Source organism: Ciconia boyciana, chromosome 14 (genome assembly GCF_034638445.1).
Source record: "Ciconia boyciana chromosome 14, ASM3463844v1, whole genome shotgun sequence".
Taxonomy (NCBI): domain Eukaryota; kingdom Metazoa; phylum Chordata; class Aves; order Ciconiiformes; family Ciconiidae; genus Ciconia; species Ciconia boyciana.
Window position 1 is genome coordinate 8,174,875 of NC_132947.1, and position 23,188 is coordinate 8,198,062.

General features: G+C 41.5%; 1 protein-coding gene across 6 annotated transcripts in view; it reads right to left on the reverse strand.

Moving 5' to 3' along the window:
• The window catches only part of TSHZ2 (teashirt zinc finger homeobox 2), a 233,335-nt gene that overhangs the window by 68,678 nt on the left and 141,469 nt on the right, over positions 1-23,188 (reverse strand). Inside the window, exon 3 of one of the 6 annotated variants that reach the window (XM_072879528.1) lies at positions 19,448-19,947. The exons of the other annotated variants lie outside the window; for them this stretch is intronic. The gene's annotated coding sequence lies outside the window, so the exon portion shown is untranslated. Of the gene's footprint in view, positions 1-19,447; positions 19,948-23,188 lie in introns of those variants that run through there. 6 annotated transcript variants of the gene reach the window in all.

Genomic DNA, 23,188 nt, shown 5'->3' on the forward strand with positions numbered 1-23,188 from the left:
GAAAGAACTCAGCAAGGGGACACTTGTTTCTGGGGAGAAATATCTGTGGCTGCTTCTCAGGGCTGGGGTATCTCAAGTGTTTCTTCTGGTTTCTGTTGTATGGCTGCTTGCAGCACCTGTAATGCTGTTCTTGCTGCCTTGGCTATGGCAGAGGCTTTTGCATGAATGTAGCCACTCCAGCCCCAAGTCTTACTTCAGAAATGCTGCTTTGGTGTAACTTATCTCTGTGATCAGCACCAGTAAAAATCACCTCTGGAACCTTCTGCTTTCAGTGCAGCACATGATAATAATGCTATCCCCAAAAATCCAACCTAAGGCAAAATCTATATGGCTTTTCAGGACAAATGAGTCAATTGACTTTAAAACTATCAACAATCATGCAGTCAGAAGCAACCCTTCAGTAATAGATTGACTGGCTAGATCTTAAAAACACCACTACAAAAATGGGCTAATAATGCTCAAAAGTCCCATATAAGAAAGAAAACAAAACTGAACCTGCTGCAAAAGGCCAGCTCAAGGAGAACACGGCAGTCAGAGCAAGGCTTACCCGAGCTCTCAGTGAGGCCACAAACTCTGTTCTCCACATGTGAAGCAGGTGCAGAATATTTTGCACAGCCCTAAGAACTTGCCCATGATAAATAAATTCCCAGGCACACCCGGAACCTATAACAGCAGTTCAACAAAAATCAGCAGTTTTTGCAAAGTGCTATGCAAGTGTGGTAGTGAAAGGTAGAAAAATTCCTAACGGGAGAGATTCCTGCTGTAAATACATCTCAGGAAGAGAGCGGAAAACAAAACCTTCAAATGGCTAATAAATAAATAAACTAATAAACTATAACCACTTGAAAGTGTCTTTTTAAAGCTTTAAAAATACTGCTGATGAGCTTAAAATGAAAGAAAACAGCATACTTACAAGAAAAAATACAGTTTTTAAAAAACTGTCTAATCGAGAACCTGCTTCTCTAATTAAGCAATTAAGGCTCAGCAAGGCAGACGTTATCATCACATAAAGGTCATTTTAAATGAAGAGGGGATGAAAAACACTGTTGTTGGAGAGTTTTATGAATGATCCTCTTATGATTGGTGGCTGCTGGTTTGAAATGAGCTGAGAATTACTAGATAGTATGTTTGGATTTTCTTCTGCTTAAAGTCAGACCTGGGAACATTGGGGTCTGCTCCCTGCGCTGGCACAGCTCCCGCTGGAGTCTGCAGTGCCAATTCTTTGATTCTCCTCCCCGTGTAAATCGTACCGAACTTACACTGAGCTAAATCCAGGGAAGCTGTTCTGGATTTACACCCATGGAAATGACAAGGGAATAAGTGCAGTTACCCCTGCTCCGTGAGTGCTGGAAAATGCGTTTGAGTGCCACAGGGCTTGCCCCCTGTTCTAGATCCCCGCCTTGCTTTCACCAGTGCTGCACTGCACAACATGGGGCTGTTGCATGCTTCTCTGGGATTGCTGTTCAGCACTGGGCCGCTGTTTAATGCCTAGGACGGCCAGGTGGCTGAGCTCCCTTCAGCACAGCTCCCTTCGGCACAACGCTGGCCCCATCCACTCCGCCCACTGGCAGCAGTCCCGCTCATTGCCTGGGAGAAGCCTGGGAGTGTGATGAGGCTGGACAAACTCAATACAGCAGTGTGCCTGTGGCCTGTCCCTGCGTGGTGTCAGTAATGTGGCACTGGGGGCTTGCCTGGCTCTGCCATTTCATGCAGCTTGGGTGAGGCCAAGACCTCCCTGACTACAGGCGTGTATGCAAGAGGTCGATGAGTCCCCTGGAGCTGTAGGCACAAGGTCAGCACACCTAATCTTAACCCCCTTGCTCCCTGTTGGACTGACTCTAGCTCAGAGGTTTCCTCTCTTTATTTTAGGTGGGCTGAGCATAATCTAGATCACTTCTGGGCGAGCCTTGAGCCAACCTGATGTTACCTGGTTGCTGCCTCCTTAGAGCAGAATGCAGCAGGATGAATGGGTCGGCCTTCCGGCTTGCATCTTTTAGCTACAGCTCATCAAAACTGAGCATTAACTCTAAGATGCAGCATAAACATTATTATTCTATAGGCACATCAAATGAAAAAGGAACCACAGGCAGAGGCTGGGGGATCTGAACAGGTTTAAATAGATCTGATGTGATAATTAACATCCATTGAGGGATTTGGGGGGAAGAAGAGGGACGAAACATAAAAACAATTTCCACCTTTATTTTAAGTTCTTTTGACAGATGGGAATATTTTCTGTTATGCTACTTGTGGTTTGGGTAATGAGATTAGGCCTTGCATAGCAGGAAGCAGAATTAACTTTGTTTACTTAAAGTGACACCGTCAGCTTGGAAAATCACATTTCCATCTGAAATGCAGTGCCTACTATCATTACAAATAACCCTTGAGATCATGATAACTAAAGGAGATTAGAGGCGAAAAAAACATGTTTCTCCCTCACTCTTTTTTTTTTCCTAATGTACTTTTTCACACTGTGCAGTTGAGAGCACTCCCTGTAGCCAGATTCCCCAGTCGGCATCTCCCTGCGCCTGTGCTCCACCGTGCCCCCGCACCCGAAAGGCAGGAGAAGCAGGCAGGGAGCAACAGGCTGGGGATGAGAGGGGGAAAGGGGATGAAGACCCAGCTGGCTCTGGCTGATCTCATGCATCCTGAAAAAATATCTCCCTAAAAGCAAATGGTGTGGCAGAAAAAAAATAAGCTAGCAGCATTTTAAAATGTGTTTAACATTGGGTACGTACAGGACTGGGCACTCCTAAAGAAATTAAGACTTGAATTTTTAGAAGCTGATTGATCAAAAAATAAGTCCTTAACTTAACATTGGCCCGTAAGCATACTTGCACTGAAGTGGCTGTAAAAAGGCTGGGTGTTTTCAGTTGCTGCAACACACACAGGCAACAGGATGAATCTTTAGGAAGGGAAGACAGGGAGGAGAGGGAAAGGCTTTACAGTAGGATATTTCCTAAATTACCAGTTTATGCCCTGGAACGTGCATGTGTTAAATGACTAGGTTTGCCTATACACGAGGGAAAATTGAAAGGGGAAAAGGCATTCTGCATCCTCTCTGCTGTACCTACAAAAAATCGTCACAATTATAATGGCAATAAGGGTTTGCACGGAAGAGTGCTTGTGATGAAGCCTCGCAGAGACTGAGTGCATTTGTGATGCTTCTTCCTCCTCCTTTGCCAGCCCAAGCCAAGCACAGTGACTTGTCCACGTGGTATTTTACGTACTCGTGACCCCTGCTAATGTTTACAAATCAAGGAAATGCCTGATATCTGGCACAGTCATTACTGCTTCATGTCAAAAAGAGTGACAGGTAAAGAGTAAAATCTGGACCCAGCACAGAGATGGATCCAAAATACATAAATAACCAATTAAGAGAAAAGATTAATAAAAATATTGTAACAGATCCCAATCTGCTGTTGAGTACCAATTGCCAGTAATAATCTCTATGGTAACTGAACTCCTTTTGGCCTCTCTCTGTATTCAACTAGTGTTTTATGGTTTTTTTTTCCCCTTCCCCTATTTTCATGGAAAGTTTTCAAAGCTGGTTTAAATATTATGATATTTTCTTCTTCAAGTGCTAACTGGGAAAAGTATTCACTTTGGCTGTGTCAGTCTCTTAAGCAGATTTTCCCTTCCTTAGATGACTGCCTTAGAGGTGACTTTTGTGAGGGCACTTAAGTTCTGTTCTGACACAAAATAGGTGAGGGAGATTTTCAAAATTGAAGAGGTTAAAATATTGCCCAGCAACTAGATAAACCAATTAAGAAGATGGAAAAAAATATACTAAGTAAAGATGTTGCTTTCAGAAACTACTTATGTACCTGGGGAAACTTAACCCCTTTTTTATTTTTTATTTTTTATTGTTATTACTTGGCTGCACATGTCTCTTCTTGCTAGCTGCTCTCTTGTAATCTCAGCAACTTGTTCTGGGCTATGGTTTTATACATGGGTGTTCCCCTTTCCCAGCCTGCTCTTGCACGTGCTTTGGCTACTGGATCCAAAAGAAGGTACTACCTTCAGAAACAGCATCATGCAGTAAATATTTGTTGTCTTACATCAACAGACAAAAAGAAAAATTTTAAAGGAGAACGTGCAGAATCATGTGAAAGCTGTCTTCCGATTCGCATGTATAACACCTAGGATGTTTTACTAAACTTTTCATGACTATAATACAAGTAATCAGGTAATATAACTTTTACAGTATAAGTATTGTACCTTTAGACATTTCATGCTGGCTTTTTTTCCTGTAACCCTGTTTTGGCAAAAGATGCCAAATGAGAAAGTTTGTCATTGGATGCGATCTATGAGTGAAGAGATGCTCTTCTCTAACAGCCTTGCTCCATGGCAAGCTATGAGAGTTTGCCGACTGCCCCCCCAGCTGATGGATTTACTCATCTAACTCAAGTCTAGAGGAGACCCATCTGCCAAACCATTCGTTGGTTTGTAATTAGTGCCACCCCAGGGAATTTGTGCTGATAAAAAGCACAGAAGCGCCCTCACTCAGCTGTAAAGAAGGACATGGGGACTGGATAACTAAGTTTTGGGAAACTGCATGTTTTGAGCAGGGAGTTAACTTTCAGGCTTAGGAGAAGCTGGGTGCCTCAGAAGGGAACCTATAAAATTCAGCAAGCTCTGAGGGAGTTTGATTATGGCCAGACCTGGAAAACAGAAAGATGCTGAGAGCAGATTGATCCCTTATTGTAGGGTATATCTCTCTGGGGCTTTGGGAATCTACTCAGTTCTAGCTGAAATACAGCTACTCAGTTATTTCTACTCTGTTCTACTCTACCTCCTTTCAGGGTTCATAGTCTAGGAAATTTCTAAGAAGATGGATCTGTAGACTCTCTTTAAAAATCCTATTAGAATTTGCTCATCTAAAATTCTTTTGCTTTGACTTACGGATTTCTCTGGGCTTAGAGCAGTCAGAGCATTCAGCCAGGGTGTAGGGGACTCAAACCTACATTTTCCAACCTCTGTTTGGTCTTTGGAAGCTTCATAAAAGCGAATCTCAAACAGAGAGAGAAGAAATGGGCATGAGCATGGGCACAATTCTGCTGCCTAATGAAGGTTGCTTACCTGGAGGAGGTAGACCCTGAGGTTTTACTCCTAAGGACTCCGAATGCATTTTGCCTCATGGCTTTATTTCAAACAAAACAGTCCTTGGAGCATGGACTGGCATTTACCCTTTCCAGCCAAGTGTTGAAACCACTAGGCTAAAAAGTTAGGCTCATATTTCTGTTCCCTCTCCCCAGCCCAATAAATCTTGAATTCCTTTTTTGAAAAACTTCAGAAAGGGCAACGTGAGAAGTGCTCCCTCTTTGCCTTTAAAGCTCAGGTCTCTTTCAAGAGACAGAGAACAACATTTAGGTGTTGAAGGATCATGTAAAATCCCTATTGACGGTTCATGTTCGGAGATGCTATATAAATTAGACTCACATTCTACAAGTCTTGCTCCTTTATACAACAGCCCAAACCAAGACCTTGGATCTGAAATTGCAGAGTCTTTTGAAAATACGGAGCTGGATTCAGATCCAGATCTGAATTTCCTAGCAGTTGCCTGTCTTCCATCTGTTTGTATTTGGATGTCTCATAGGATATAAGCAGCAGTTCCGTAGTGTCACACATGAATAAAGTGGATAATTATAAAATTAAAAGATATAACATGCTTCTAGGGGAGATAAGACTACAATTAAAGAGTATAAACAAAACTGAGTTTGATGTACAGACTGATATATTTATTCATTAAATATAATAACATAAACAAGACTATTAACTGTCATATTTTAATGATACTGTACCCTACAAAACATACTTGGGAAAAAGTCCTATTGACTTCAATAGCAATGCCACATAAATTTAAATCATGACTGCAGTAAAACAATATGTCATCATTCTTATTCATCATTACACATACATACCCCAAAATGTTAAACAAAATACCTGCAACTTGCTAAACTGAGTCTGAGCTCAAATGTTTTATCTGCAAATCTAAAGAAACCTAGCTGGGAATGCAGAAACCTGTTCCACAGATAACTGAAATACAATATTCCCAAGAGGGGAAAACAGCCCAGGCAAGGCTTCTGTCTATCCCATCTCTCTCTAGAAAACATTGGACATACTTTTGCTCAGGAGATGGCAAAATTTGGGCAAATGCCACTTCATATCAGCAGTGTTAAGATCAGATTCTGACCTTTTTTTAAGATTGTTAACAGTCAGCAACAGTGGAAGCCTTAAAGCAAAAATTTCTATCTGGAAAGTATGAATTAACTAGCTTGGGGTAAGTAAAAAGCCAGTCTGGAAGGGAAAAAGGGTTTCAAGAATTCTCCCTTGTTGTACATGGCATCTGTGCCAAGAAGATGTAAAACGGGACCATTTTGAGTCATAACAATTTATCCACCCTTTGCACAGTCACTTTGCTCATACAGGGCACCAGGCAGGGGAGAAGCAGCTCGTGCAAGATCTCTAGTGTGAACAGCACAAACAGAGGCGATCTTAAAAGGGGACTCACCCCAAATTTGTGAACTGCGCTGAACTGTGAATTATTATTATGTCAAATGTTTCATTGTAAAATTCCTCATTAAATTCTTTGGCGTTCACCACACGCTCAGCGTAACTTGAAGTGCTGAGAAAACGAACGCTTACTGTGCCATGACAAAGGCCAATGGTTGCCTCTTTACTGAGCTTGATACATATGGTGAAAACATATTGACTAATTACTTGCCATTTTCAAAAACTGAAAACACTCCAAACTCAGGCCTAAGATAATAGAACGAGATACAGTACGAAGAATAAAGACTGGGAGAATGGAGAGGAAGAATAGCCTAACTCTGTTACTGCTAATCCCTCATTCAACACTTGCTTTGATATGTGAATACCGAAGAATAACACAGCATCTCATGGTTTCAAACTGCTTAATGAAAATTGGTAAATTAACACACCTGATTAATACATCTGTTCAAAGTAGAGACTGGCTGAAGTAGCAAAGATAAAATCCAGATCCAGACTTCCCCAGTCAGTAGCGTGATATGGCCAACAATTTGGCTCGGGGCTCAGTTTTGCGATGCTCAGTTTTCTACAGCTTTGCACCTTGTTCTGGTGTTTGCCAAGTGCCCAAAAAGAGAGAGAACTGAGCCCTGGTGATGAAGCACTTTGAGGGAGATGTATTAAAGCGGTCAGTGTGGAAAGTGAGACACCTAGACACGCTTCTCACTCTAGTTTTCCAGATGCCACCTCTGATACAAATAGTCCCTTACAGGAGCCTAGCCTGAGCTGCCTTACAGGAGTCCCTCATACACAGCCTTCACAGTGAGCCTTTTTAATGCCATCTGATTTCCAACACCTCTCCTCCGAGTCATGACAAATTGGTCCACTCATCTGATTAGGAATCTTCCCTAAGTAGCAGGACGAACGTTTGACAAGTTAATTTCAAGGTAGCTCATGGAGCAGAAGCAACATAAAACTACACAACTGTAAAAAAAAAAACAACCACGTTGCTGGATAAATTCTGCCAGTAATGGATGTGTAACAGAAAATAGACTTAAAATACAAGCTCTTTGTATAAGAAGACAAGCTCTTTGGTTTAGAAGTAGAAAACATGAGGACTTGCTGAAGCTAGGGTTAACAGGAATACAATTACTGCTATTAGAGTTTTATGATTATGAAACTTGTGCTGATGTACCCACAATTTAGAAATAAAAGGAAATGCAATGGATGACTTCTAAAAAATCAAGACAATTTAAAAAAAATCAATAATTATTCCCTTTCATTTTTTCTTTAAATCATCCAGATAATAAAAATCAGAGACCTGAATAGGATGCCTAAAGTTAATGGCATTATTAGATTGAGAAAAAAGAAAGAGTGATCAAAAGTTTGACCTATTCACCAAAAAGTTCATAGCTTGTAGAAGTTCACTATTCTACTACTTTTAATTTTTTTAAAATTCAAGATAAATCCCAAACCATGTTTGGAGGTTAGATGTAGTCATAAGCAGAGACTAAGAGTAATTTATAAACATTTCTATTACATGAGAAAAAGTTGCTATTTTAGAAACACATAAATAACATGATGTCTTTCATAAAAGTTTTAGAAGAAGTTTTATTTTCCAGTTCATAAACTAAAAATAAAACACTTTAAGTGATTGACTTTCCTTTAAGGCAACTCTTAAGCCTGATTTGATAACACTACTGGTAAAGTCCTAGTAAAACTCCTGGAAGAATTCCCTGTGTTTTGAACACAACCAGACATTATCCATATTGCTTTTCATTACTATCACTGTTTTACTGTAAAAACCTGGGTAGGTCATCATAATTTTGCCCCTGTTGCATAAATATGAAAGGGTTTAAAAGAACAGCTATTCTCCAAGGAGTGGGAAGAACTTTGCTTCATTTACTTTTTAAAAAGAGTTTGAAAACCCTAAAGTCCCATAAGTGTGAAAGATGCTTTTCCTGCTCCAGTGGAGTTCCACCTCAGGTTTTTCCAAAAGCCTTGGTAAACAACTCAATTCTAAATAGAAGCAATAAACAAAGATACTATTATTTATTTTTGTTCTAATCATTGCCAGGGCAATGGAGTCTTCCCTGGGCAGCCGATGAGCTGAGCCCTCACCTCCTGGGTGCTGCTGGGGCACAGCCCATGAGACGGCCAGGCACTTGGTCTATCTTGGGGGTGACAATCAGGCTCTTTCAATGGCTTTATGCCTTCAGTCACTTTTTGTTCTTTCCAATGAGGATTTTTTTTTTATTTCCCTGGAAGTTCACCAGCAGCAGGTACCGTGAGTGGAGCCCTGACTACGCAGCATCCTGCGGGAGGGGATAACAGAGTCAGGCAAACGTGTGGGAAGTTCCTTCAGACCTCAGTTCCCTCCTAGAGCAGCCGCGCTCTTCTTCAGCTTTTTGTTTAATCTCTAGGTACAGCCGTTGCCGGCTTGTATGCAAAACTGTTAAATGAAGCCAGCTCAAGGACTGCTTGCCATGTCTGAGTGCGGCACCACACAATGGGCTGGGAATGCCTGAGATCGTTTCCTTTCCTGCCTTTCACATCGCTGAACTGAAACCATCACTCGTGTCAAAAGCAAGGACTGCAGATGAAAGGCCAGTGCATTAAGACAGCACATAATTGTCAGTCTCTGAGTTTCTGACATTAATCGTTTTACTTAAAGAAGGCAGTGGAATGTTTTTTTGTGTCCCCCCACCTCGACTGACAACACACAGGAGATAGTCTGGATAAAAATAAAAAAAAAATAATGACTCAAAATTTTTGCTAATTAAAAGTAATGTGTTTTCCCATTTTTTGGCAATTTGATAACACAAAACACTTACATGGGGGCCACAGGGGGAAACAAACTGAGACGGATAAAAAATGTTTTGTGTTCATCCAAGCAAGACTATGTTAATGCACATTATCCCATTAATGCACATCAACATCGGGAATAAGCGCGCCAATGCAAGCAAGAAGCATACACTTATCATCATTTGATAACATGTTTAATGACAGATTGACGGTTGATTTGCAAATGTGAACTGGCATCAATGTTGCTAACTTCAGCTTCTGCCGCCTCCTCTGCTATGCCAGCATATTTATGTGCATAATTTGATTTCGCAGCCACACTGTTAGTACATTTTTAATATTAACTATGCAAGAACAGACAGCCGAACTTAAGTTGCACTGATGGTTTGAGTTCATTAGATTGAAAAAGATGGGCAATGATGACAAAGATGGAGATGGCAGCGCAACATCAAAGAGGCAACACTTAACAAACACGCTCCATTTTGAACAAACCGAACTAACACATTTCATGTTGTCGGCTGCAGCAGAGCCCTTATGTACAACAGTAAGAAAAAAAATATGCTTCTGCCCTGGGCATACTGACAGCAACTCTGCAAGAAGCTTAGCAGGCTCCTGGACACACAGTTGTAAGATATTTCACTCATCTATTGCAGGTAAAGGGGTTGATTCTGGTCTGATGTCCAAGTGACAGCAACATAATTCAGCGGACTTGCAGTGGAGTTACTCTTGATTTACACCCGTCCAAGAGAGAGTGCCTGCCTGTTCCCACTCTCCTTCCCTAGTTCGCTTTTCACAGCTGTGATTCTTTATGACGAATAATAAAAAGATTTTGCTGAGAGCTCAGCTCTTGCATGCATGATGCACAGAGCAGAACTGCAAGTTCAGAAGCCCTGGGGCCTCATGCCGCAAGGTGTGTGATGTCCTTCCCGTGTCCCCCGAGCCAGGAGCCCAGCACCGCGCAGGACTGCACTCCTGGTGGCTCCCTCTTCTTTGGTGATTCTGGGCAATTCAATTCTGCTCTGAAGGGAACATGTACCAATGAGCTGGGAGGAGAATATTTCATCCTCTGCTCGCATTAATGTCTGGGCATATACTGCATCTAGTATTAATTTGCTTGTTGTGCTGCAATATATAATAAATTTGAGGCAGTAGCTTTATGGTGCAAGTTGTAATTTTAAATTTTATGATACAAACTGACCATCTGCAGGAATCTGACCATATAACCTAAGCCATTCTGTGTAGACTACAATGTTAGTACCTCTGAATCACGGTGAAACTATGATTTAGACACACAATTAGATAGACCAGGTCCTCAACAATTCTCAGCTGTCTGAATTACTGCTGAACAGCCTAATAAATACAGAGCACATAGGCCTCCATTTTGCAAAGCTTTTAAGAATGTTCTTAAGTTTGCCTCTAATCAGCAAAGCACCTATTGCAATTACTGTTACTCAGAGACTAGTCCTGCACCAGAAACCCGCTGTGCTTGGCACTGCACAAACAGAACAAAACCCTACTGCTCAGGGACACTGCTTCTGCGCCCGCTGCACAGGGACGGAGTGCTGGAGCGAGGCCAGGGTTTGTTAGGAAGCTGTGAGGGACATAAAGTACCAACTATTGAATTTAATCCTGGAAACACGGCACCCACTTGCCAGATTGGGACACTGAGTAAGGGAGCAGAAAAGGATCTTGCATCAATCAGCAGGTCACCTGCACCAGACAGCAGCAGGAGGATTCCTGGTACCCCTGTCCTGGTGGCAGCTCCTGAGCAAATGCCTCCTGCCAGGACACTGACCTGGCCTAGCTGTAAAAACTGCTTTCTTTATTGTCTGTTATGAAAGAAACCTAAAGCTTTAATTTCAGTAAAATCTCTTTGTGGACGTCTGTGCTCTTTTTAAGAAGAGAGCTGCATTGCAGGGAGAACTAACCCTAAGTCCCTGGCTGCATCCAGTTCAGGTAGTTTGTTAAGCAGCTCCAGTGGCTGGTGCTGTACAGATGAAGGTGTATGACCCCCAAAATGAGGAATATCTGAACAGACAGGCAGTAACAAACATCCTGGGAGACCCCCGGCATCTTAGGCTGAAATGTGTGTAGTTGTTTTTTTTTAAATTTAAGCTGTTGATGCATTAGGGTCCAAAACCAATAGCAGACACAAGACCGCACCGTGCAAGGTGCTGTACAGAGTTCAAGATGATCTCTCTCTTAGAAAGAGACCAAATAATTTCCAGTGACACAGGGCAACAGGTAGATCTTGCTTGCCCCAATGAGGACACAAGAGATCTTGGAAGCTTTCTCAAAAGTGAGGGAAATAATAATAAAAAAAAAGCAGAGACAAATGCAAGAAGCAGGCTAGGCTCAGCGAGAAGTTTAGGCTTATTTTGTTGTCTTTTACGATAACACTGTATCATCAGTGGGCTGTTCAGAAAGGCAGAGGAGCAGCGGCGTTTCCTGCCTGGTGAGCTGAGCAGCAGAGGAGCTGGGTGGCCCATACACAGCAGCCTTGATAATTGCTCTGTAAACAGCCTTGTGCTGCCTCCTCCTTACCTGGGCTTTAGCGACAATTAGAAATAAAAACGTATCCCAGGGAGAGGAAATTGTGGTCACTGCTCACTCATGCCTGCTGATGGAGGATGGAGATGGGGAGAGCAAGAGACAAGTGCTTATTTCCAGGCCGTGAAAAGGCTCTCCCCTACCCCAATCCCAGCCTGGCACGACCGCAGCATGCTAGGTGGCATTGCGAGGGGGAGGGAAATAGCTTCCAGCTCTGCGTTTGCCTTCCAGATTGACTGAGCTCCTACTGTGACCGTGCACTTACCACATTGGTTGTGGAGAGCTCCAGAGAACGGGAGCCCAGAGCATCACCCGGTTGGAAGAACCATTAGTTTTCTCAAGTCACAATTATCTCTGCTACTGCATTTGTGTCCTCTTTCCTGTCTCATTTCAAGTAAGTTACAATTCTCCCACTCTTGTTGCTGAGTAGATGCAGATGCCACTTTGTTCTGTGTGATTTATAGCCAGTAGCTAATGTTCAGTTATAATTCCCCATTTTAGACATGAAAAATAGCCTGTAATGCTCAACACACAGGCCTCTCAACAATGATATATAATTTAAAAATTAACATGAGGACAGAGGAGACACGGGATTTTGAACTAGGGACTCTCTCATTCAAAGGTTAAATCTCTACAAGGTGAGCTAAAGGAATTAGTTGAGTTATTAAGTAAATGCCTCTGTTATATTTTCCCAGTACATTAGCTGTTGCAGCCTTTTCCAGTTCAGCTGTGTTCAGCCCCAGCATGTTCAAAGTGCAAATGCTCATGGCACTGGATTCACACGTGCTTTTTTTCAATGTCAAACAAACTGGAGCTTTTCAGAGTCAAAGGTCAAAGTGGAGGGCCCTTAAGAAAAACTTGGGAAATTATGCGATTGTTCTTATGTCTTTATTGTATATAAAATCAGGCCTCATACATGGCTCACCCTTTCCAAGCATCTTAAAACTATAAATGAGTCATGACTCATTCCTGCAACACCTAAGTTATGTAAGTGGTCTTGTTAATTTACTGGAATATCTTGCATAACTAATCGTTTCCAGGATCAAACTCTGAAGCCTCTGAAACCTCTGAACTGTAAAGAGCTCCTTTAGAAAGAGAGAAGTTAAATCCCAACCTCACACGATGAGTCAAACGCAGAACAAGGGACAGACCCTGCATCATCAGACTCGCTCTGCCAAGTGCAAGCCATAAACCCCTCTTTTGTCAAAGCTCAGCAGTTCAGAAAACATGCAGGGAGCATAGGGAGTATGGAGAAGGAAAAGAGCTTGGCTATGGAGAGGTTTTGGAGGTGGCATTCCTTTCCTGTCTGTTTTCTGTTCACAATAAGAAGATGTAGCTCATATCCCAGTTGTCTCCTGCTGCACTCTGGTTAACCCTGTCTCACTCCAGCACCAAGTATTACATTTATGGATTACAAATTTATTGACATTTGACATTTGCATCAGCTTTCACCTGATCAACAGGAGCTTTGGCTGCCAAGGGGAATTATTATGGAAGATTTCAACAGCCATGGGAATGCCAAAAAGGTCATTAAATCATATCGGAAAAACAATGTATTCATAGCGTTCATACATTTAGTCTTGCCAGTAAATCTTCTGGTTGATGCTTGGACCACCTACTGATGATACTCAAAGAGAAGGAGAAACAGGGAGAATTGAAGAGATGAATTAAATTAAAACCAAATGACATGAAGCCTGGCACAGTGGGATCTTTAATTTTCTACTCTATGAATCCAGAATAAGCAAAAAAACAAAACAAAGCACAGTGGCTTGACTTTATCTAAGTTAATTCCCCCTATATCAGCAGGGCTTAACTAAATAATCCTGAGTAATGTGTGCACCCCACATTATTGCATGCAATTTGTATGTGGGAGGTGTGCAGGATTCAGAAAACGTACGGCACATGGAAAACGAATGACAGGGTGTGCTTTTACACTCATTTTGGCTATACTTATCACTCTTGTTGATATTTTTTTCCAGACATGAAATATGAGTGTAGGAACTTTCACCCTAATCTCTTTGGAAAAGTACTGAGAGTTATTTTTTTGTGCATTTGTGATTTATAGAAGAAGGCCACCACATAATTCCTAGGAGCACAGACAATGTTTTAAAAAAACACTGATCAAATAAACAGAATTACCTCCCCCATCGCCTTTTGCCTGGATGACAAACCTGGGTCTTGCACTGTAAAAAACCAAGGCCAACAGTTTAGGGCTCCATAGGATTACGGAGGGAAGTGAATTACTGAACTGGAAGCCCACCCACAGCCTATCTGTCTGTGTATGTCTAGTCTAGGGTGAGCTTCACTGAAGACTGATCCACAGGCAGCTGTTTGCCCCTGAGCTGAGCGAGCATGAAGTAAGTATTAAGTTTGCCCTTCTCCAGTGGAAGAGCGGTATGTTCACTTCACATGAACATAGGCAGAAACAGGCCACAGTATTGTTATATCTCAGAGGGACTCTTCTTCTGTGATGTCCCTTGGGATGTAGATCAATAGGTGAGTAAAAGGCAACGTCAGCCTTTTTGATGACCCTGTAAAGAAAGTTAGTAGCCATGAGGACACAGTCCCAGCAATGATCAATGCCAGCAGCTTGCCTTGCCCCCCAGAAATACAGTCGGTGCTGTGTAGCCACTGTTGTGCTTGGAGCACTGATGCACATGTGGCTACAGGGAGACTGTACAGAGATCACATGAAGAGTGGCAGAGGAACTGGGAACTGGACAGAAAGGTTCTTCTAAATCTTGGATTGAAATAAGAGAGAAGTGGAGAGGTGGAGCTGTGTGATGGAGATATCTACTGGCAGCTGTGCACTACACCAGGGTATCAGCTACCTGTATTGAGACAGATAATTTCAGGTAATCTGTGTGGCTCATGGTATAAACTTGGGGGTTTTCAGAAATAGGGAGTGTTTATGAGTTTTCATGTTTTCATTACATGACTATGAAAACAGCAGTTTCACATTTGAGATTTCAACAATTCTCCAATACGAGAGGGGAAAAACACTTTTGTCTGCACACAGAGTGCTTCGGAGGTTTAGAAAAGCTGAAAGCAAACCCAGAAGGGATCAAACTAGTATTATACGTGTGCAACAGAACAAGCAGTTTTGCCTCTTCTGAATTACTGGTCCATGCTAGTATAAGCTCTGCAGTAAGACTGCAAGTCCTGCTCTGCATACAGTTGAGAGAAGAATCTTTTGAGGGTGGCATTTTTACCGCATCATGGGAAACTCCCAGGGAGAGCAGAACAGAGAATGGAATAAAGTGTGATGCCCTTAGGTCAGGGGGCTTGATATCAATTCTGCGCTCTGGGTGTGATTCCTTCCCTAGCCATGTGCAAAGAGCAAGCACGAAGGCTCAGCACTGTTCTGACTGCCATGGGCTGGTTTGTACATCCTCTGCTCCCTGCTTTGGGATGGGGCACCTCCAGCGCCCACCCAAGAGGTCTCACAGTTGTGCACAAGTTTCTGCAGCTATCAGGAAGGCCTCTTGCATGTTCTCTGGAGCTCTGGGAGCAGGGGAAGATAACCTCCTCCAGCTGAAGAAGTCCCTGAACTGTAAATCTGGAGGCTGGGAGAGTGCTCTGGAATGGTACCATGTGTCTGTCCTGTTCTTACACTGATCATGGTCAGAGCTAGGATGGACACAACGGACCTTTGACCTAACCCTGTATGGCTATTCTGATGTTCTTATCTCACTACTCTTCAGCTTTACAAGAAGAGCAGAAAAATGTCATAAAGAAAGTCTTAGTGTTCAGCTGTCAGGAACATCTCCTGTTACAAAGGACTGTGCATATTTAGGGCGAGGGAATAGAATATGAACACAAAACATGGCAATCGTTCACTTATAGCTGGAGGCTACGGACTCCACAGCACAGAGAAAGCTCAGCCTGGCAGTGATGCAGAGAGCGAATATGCCAATGAGGACCAGGGAAGCTCCTTCAAGCACCAGGGCTTTTGGAGCTCGAGGGACTGCGTGGGACTACCCATGTTACACAGTGTAACACGACCTTGACTTTCACCAGACAGTGCAGAGCACTACTGGGAAAGGCAGAAGAGGGAAGCAAAAGGGCATGTGGAGGTCATGGCCTTCCTGATCTCTCCATTTTGGGTGAGCTTGAAGGCTGAACTTTTTTGGTTCTCCAATGCAGCCTAAACCCACCGTTTTCATCACCTCCTGGAGCTCTTGCACAGTTGTGTTAATCATGGAAATGGCCTCAAGTTGCGCCAGGGGAGGTTTAGACTGGATATTAGGAAATTTTACTTCACTGGAAGGGTTATCAAGCATTGGAACAGGCTGCCCAGGGAAGCGGTCAAGTCGCCATCCCTGGAGGTATTTAAAAGACGTGTAGATGTGATGCTTAGGGACGTGGTTTAGTGGTGGGCTTGGTAGTGTTAGGTTTACGGTTGGACTCGATGATTTTAAAGGTCTTTTCCAACCTATACGATTCTGTGATTCTGTGATTCTGTGATTCTATGGTAGTAGAAAGGGAAACCGGAGGATGCTGAGAACGCCCTGGTAAAGCACATCCCCGTACCATCGCTTTTCTCTTCCTGGCCTGCTTTGCCTCACAGCTGCTGCTGCTGTGCTGTGTGCACAGAGCTTCCATGCTGGTCACTTGATAATAAATCGGAAAGAGACTGCTGGGGTACAGGGGCATGAGGACTCAGAGCATCCGTTCACTCTGAGGCCTGCGATCCTCTGCAGTACAGGCTTCCCAAAGGATGAACTCCTTCTCCTCCATCTGTACCCCCTCCGCTGTAGCAAAGAACCGAGCAAATGGTCTTGGCTGGCCTGAGAAAAGGCAGGCAAGGGGAGGCAGCAGCTGCTTGATCCGTCACTTGATCTGACGCAGCTGCTGGAGGAGGTGGAGTGGAGGGAAACAACCACATCAAAGCCACCCTAGCCACTCTCCTTTCCCTTCAAAAATGTCACTGCGGCACCCTCCACTTTCTATAACAATGTTTATCATTGTTCTTCGATTGTCTGGGACAATAAATGGTTAGAAATGAGCATATATCACCAGGAAATCTCTGCCTGCCCCTTCCCCCAAGCAGTGTCATAAAAACGTACAAATTCACATTAATAATGAAGTGCATTTCCCCGAGAAGCCACTGTGTATCTCAGGGAGAGCAGGCAAGGTGGCAGTTGCTGCAGAGTTTCCTATTAAAGAGCAGAGCAAATACTCATAAATCTGATGAGGGGCCAAAGCACATGTTAGGGCTGTCTCCCTCTTAATGGAACCTTTTCTGAAATGAAAAAAATATATATCTTGATACATTCAGGGTATTCATTAGACATGACAACCTCCTCCACTCCCCCATCCTTCCCACCCCCACTCCTGCATGTGCTGACCCCTGGCAGAAGAGCTGGAGCTGAGTGCTGGCAGGGAGGGATTTTGGAGGGGAGGAGGAATTGTTTTGTTTTAATAAAGGGATTGTGTAAATTTACTACGATGAACAAGTCTCCTCCTGGCCCCATGTCTCCCTCCTTCCCTCTGCTCCAGCAAGCTGCTGCCGTTCCCTCTGTGTCTGAGCCCCGATGTGCCCTCCTCTTGGCTGCCCGTCCTCTGCCATGCCCCGTGGCTGTCCCGTCTGTCCATCTGCCGGGGGAGGAGAGCAGACAGAGCCCATGCTGCACCCTGGAGCAGGATCCCTCTTGCAAACTTGAGTGTAAGAAACCTTTCCTGCCACCTCACACCTTCAAGGGCTTGGCCAAGTCATGCTCTTGGGAAAACACGATTCTCCAAACACAGGGAGGTGGCAGGATGAGCATCCGTCCCCTTGGCCCTCTCAGGGGCTGTGATCTTGCTACCGGTGTGGTGTCTTAATGTTATCACAGGCTGGAAACGCAGGGTCTGCTGCCCCTTTCCTGACGGTGAGACGCTCTTGAAAAAGGAACACCGTCACGATTACACCATAAGCTCTGTGCTGCGCGTGGCTTGTTCTACCTCATTCCTCTTCTCACAGGCAGGGTCGTGAGCTGGAGCTGCACTCATGTAAATCCTGCGAGACTCCGCTGATGTGTGAAAACTAGTGTAAAGGCCTGATCCTTCCCCAGCCAATGGACCTTGCCTAGATGCACAAACAGACCCAGTTCTGAACCAAGGAGATGGGAAGAGATGGCAGAATGAGGCCTGAGGACTACAGCTTAATAATCATGAATTATCTGTTCATTATCCCAATAAATAGTGAAAAATCTCTTCCTCCTTTCCTCCTCCCATAAAGCCATTCTATAATGTTCCTCATTTTCCATCTGTGCTCCATCATATTTGCACTGAGTGATCATCCTGCTAAATTACATTATTTTTATTGAAAGGTGCTTTTGAGGGCTGGATACTGCTCATGTCTTTTCCTTTTGTTATTGATCTTTGCAATTTGATTGCTGAGGTGTAAAATGTATAAATAAGACTCAGATACTCTTCCTTTGAAATCTCACTGGGTAAAAATGTTCTGCTATAGATTATGAAGGCTGTAGCATTTAGTAATATCAGAGGCAGCAAGGAGAAGGCAAGATTTTTATATCCTTATGAATACTGAATGCTTGAGGAGCTAGGTGCTATTCAAGGCCAGTTAAAATCTGGTTGAAATACTTAAAAGTTGCTGTTTCTTTGTGAGCAGAAGAGTTTCTGCCTTTTGGGGGCAGGAACTGTCATATACAGTATGTTTACACAGAGCCTAGAAACAATATGGGTTGACCTAGTGGGTTGGATGCGCTAATGCAATCTTAAATAATACCGATCTTAATAGCAACCTGTAGTATTCATACAACGCAAGTAAATCTGCACTGATATATCTGTGCTGACACACTCTGACGTATCATCTCGCCTGACCCTGCTCTCAGGGAAGCCAAGAACACACTATTATTGGTTTTACAAGGACTATTACTAGATTGAAAAAATGCTATCCAAGAAAATTTTGAAGATTTAAAAATGCTAAATTAAAAAAATATCCTGATCTACCACTTTGGTGAAAAAGTGATAAATTTCAAAGGATTAGGGGAACTGAGGCTTCACCCAAACAGGACTGTTTTGAGGGAGGAGTGATGGGTTGGAGGTAGTTCCTTGCTGAGGATGGGCTCTGTATCTCTCCTCCAGCACAGCGGAAAGGCCAACCTATTCCTCTTCCTGTTCCCCTTTCTCCTCTTCTTTCCTTCGTGGTGCTCAGCAATTTTACTCAGTTTATCCCAACAAAAGTCTATTTTAAAATGGGACTTCCCCACTGAATTTTTTTACCATTGAGAAGTCATCATTTTCCAACAAGATGTTGTCCAAAAAGTCCCATTCGAACTGAATAATCACGGCTTTCATGGCAATGAACCCCTCTTTCTGGCTGATGACGTGGTGAGCAGAACCCTCAGTTTTGTTGGTAAATTCTGCTTACAAAATCGTGGTGGACACAACTGCAGGCAGCTACACCCCAGCACATCTGATTCTCCTAAAAGGGTCTCTCAGTTTTTAATGTTTGTTGCTAAGAAGAAATGAAAGATGAAGAGCAAGCTAAATTCTCTAAAATATAGTTTTGGACTACTAATTCACGCAATTGTCCTTGCCCATGTAACATCAATATTGGCTAATAGTGGAACATGATGTTCAGAGCAGCTCCTACTGTTTCAGGGGGATGAGAAAATAAAATGCACAGAAGAAAAAAATCTTCTATTTTGGTATACTTAACACATAGAGTTATCTACGTGTCCTATATATCATTTAACAAATTGCTTTGCAATTCTTACAGGGCGTGGTATAATGACTGATTTAAAATCACTGCATTGCTTAAACTGCATTGTTCTTCATCAAGTTGAGTCATTTTTATGTGAAGTGTCAAGCTCTCTAACAAATAACTGCTGCCAGACAAATCAAGTTCCTCATCTTAAAGCTACGGCTAAATAGTTTATAGCTTTAATCTGCTCACTGAGGTGTGCAGTCTATGACAGTAATTATAAATGCAAGGAGAAATTATGGCTGAATGCTTTAACTGCATTAGGAGCCATTTGATGAACAATCATGATTGCCTGCTCATTTTCAACAATAGAGGGCAAGTTAGTGTCAGTGCATTAGAGGATTTTCAGTTCTGCTCTGCTCTTTCTTCCATTTACCACAGAATGTCAGTTGTCTCCTATAAAGTAGAAAAAAAGCACTGTAGAAGCTTTAAACTTGATGGTTAAAAAAAGACAAAGGAGGAAACAGAGAGAAAAACTGTTTATCATTATGACTAATTTTTTTGTTTTGCAGCAGTCTTACTTTCAAATTAGTTCATCTCGGGTAGCTGCTTGTTTACTTCTCAGGGTCTTTTGAAAAAGAAATCTCCCCAATCAAGTTGGTAAATTTGACTCTATAGAGACTTATTTCTATAAAAAGTTGTAGCTAAGACCACAGAGAGCCTCAGTTACCAGCCAGTTTATAGCCAATCTCACCTGACTTTACAGTGAGAAATACAATTCTGCCTTGTCTTTTTTCTCAGGACGACATAAAAATTCTAATTTAGTTGAAAAAACGAACAAATGTTCTTCAAAGGTATAAGTCAACATACAAATTACTTCTAATTAAAGCCATGTTCCCTAATGTTCATGGGTTTTCTTTGATGGGTAGCAATATAAACAAATTTGAAGCGGGTTAAATGAAAGAGAATAGAGATGTCTGACTGTTGTATATTACACATAATTTTACATTATATTACTAAACCCATATCAGTTAGAAGAATTCAAGAAAACACCAAAGATGAATATAAAACAGATATATACATCTTTATATTTAAGAAGAATTTATAGCAAATTTCTTATAAACAGCCTCACAGAGGCCTTAAAAATAAATCCATATACATAACACATTTTTCTACAGTACTAACCCAGGTTATTCATTTATGTTTTTAATGATAGCTAACATTTGAAAATATAACCTTTAATAGTAAATTTCATTGAAATATAGAAAGTATGTTATGTATTTCTATACTTCGAGTACTCTTTCCACTGTTTTATTTCCATTTATTTCCATATATTTTCTCTGTTTTTATTTCTATTTCACTACAATATTGCCTAGAATAAGTAAATGCAAATGCATGTGCACGTTTTAAGAATCTCAGTATGCTTTATATTTCTTGTTTCTAAATACTGTGCTCTCCTCTATGTTATTATTCAAATGTATACCGAATCTTAAAAATAACATGGTAAGAATAAGTAAACTCTGAAAATCCCTGTTATTTGATTTAGTCTTCTTGCAGATCTCAGGAAGAAACCATATGAATAAACTCTGGCCTCCACACTTCTAACATAGTCAGAACTTCGGTAGGCTTACGGCTCCAAAACTGTAATAAAATCTTTACAATGCGATCCAAAATACCCCATCATTTCATACAATTTGTGCTATCATGCATACCAACTCAAATTATAGTTCCAGATAACAGTGCTATCACTCTGTCATTGCAATTTAAATATATTTTTTCAAAGGTAAGATACAACCTGCATCTTGATATAAATTAGAAATGGGTAAGTATTAAGAGGACAGCAATTTCTCGCTACCCAAAGGCAGGAAGGACAGTACCTTATTTATGTAGTTACATATCACCTGAATAATACCCGCGATGTGTCTGTGCAGGTTATTACAATGCAGAAACTACTTTTTTTTCCCTTGGAGATTTTTTTTTCTTTGTATTTGTTCCCCAAATCCTCAGAAGTAGTAACATGTTTATAAAGGTGGGTGTTTGGTTTGCCTCTTAGTAATAGCACCGTGCTTTTAAGACCAAATCTGAAACATTTGTCATGTATTAAGCCATGAATGTGCCAAAATAACTGTTATATTAATATATTCGGCAGATAGTTTTTGTTTATAGTGCCCAAATTATTGGTTTGCTCTGATATCTCTTGTGTGAAAACTATGAATGTCAGAGTCTTAGTACCCATTAACCGGTGGGGAAGGAAACAAAGTATGGTATATTTTTCCTAACCAATCTCTTGTAGTTTTCTGATATTTTGTCAGGTATGTTGATTTTGAATGGTCAGATAAACAAGGAACATTTATTTGTTGAGTTCTAATGTTGGGTTAAAAATGCCAAAATAGAAACTTAAGGGTCTTAGCCCTATTTAGAAAAATAACTCCTTTTGAGTTAGATGGAATTTTGCTGGCTAAAATATGCAGAAAGGATAAATCCAGTCAAATGCAGACAGCACGTACAAGATGTATGCAAAACTTAAACCTTATTGCACTTGAATACTGATGTTATACTCTATAGTAATAGCTTCTATTACCCATCCCAAAGTAACCCTTTGATTAGTGGTTTAAATTATTCAAAAGTAGCCTTTTTAATGGAGCTTAAGTGATGCATAGTCCTTGTGCTGGCTCTGTACGCAGAAAGTGTTTCTTAAAGCTTCATGAATATTTGCAGCAAACAAATGTGAAATCTTCACACAAACAGGTATTCATCCTCAAAGTGCTTGCACCCTCAATTAGCCAGAGAATAGCCACAATAGCAGGTGGCGTAAGTGACAACTCACAACACATCTTTAATTTTGACTGTCTGACGAATTCATTTTCCGAATGTTATTCAGGTAATGAACACATTGGAGAAAATCTGAATCTGCACATGATTATTCTGTGAATGGAAGCAGAGCCTGCGTCTGCTGGAGAAATTGTTGGAAATGACTAAGAGAGCCTTCCTTGAAATAAACTTGTTAGAACAAAAAACTTCTATTTGGACTTTTAGTTGATGTTCTGCGTATTTATTTAAATCAAGAATATTCAAGTTTGTGAATCAAGTAAAATTAAAAATGCAAAAATTGTGTGTCATCTGAATATTACATTACATGTTATAAACATTGGTTGTGGCAGTACTTCAGTTGGTGTATCTTTCAGCAAAAAATAGCAACACTAACGTAGAAGTATCCTACTAACAGGTCTTTGAAATATTAAGCTTGTAAAAAATCTAGCTGCTTCCTCAATTAAGCATTAACCCCCCCCAGGTTATACGAAAACTTGCACTGAAGTCAGTGACATTTATGGATTGACCCATCAACATGAAACAAAATATAATCAAACATCTTAAAGATTAAAAAAGGAATGATGGAGAGATAGGTTAAAATGATGCGACAAAAAAGGCCACTCACAATAGTAAGTGTTTAAGTAAGTGTAAAATATTAAAATATTTTACAAAACTGAATATCCAAATATCAACAAAAGAATAACCGAACTTCTAGATACAAATCTTTCAGAGTTATCTGTAGATTCTTGAGGCTGGGTTTGAGATTATAAAAAACTTGGAATAATTAAGATTTCGCTAATTTGACATTTGAATTGTTTTCTTTTCCCCCATCAAAATCAGATTTACTGGTGTGTTAGCACTGAAAGAGGTAATAATCTTTTGGTTT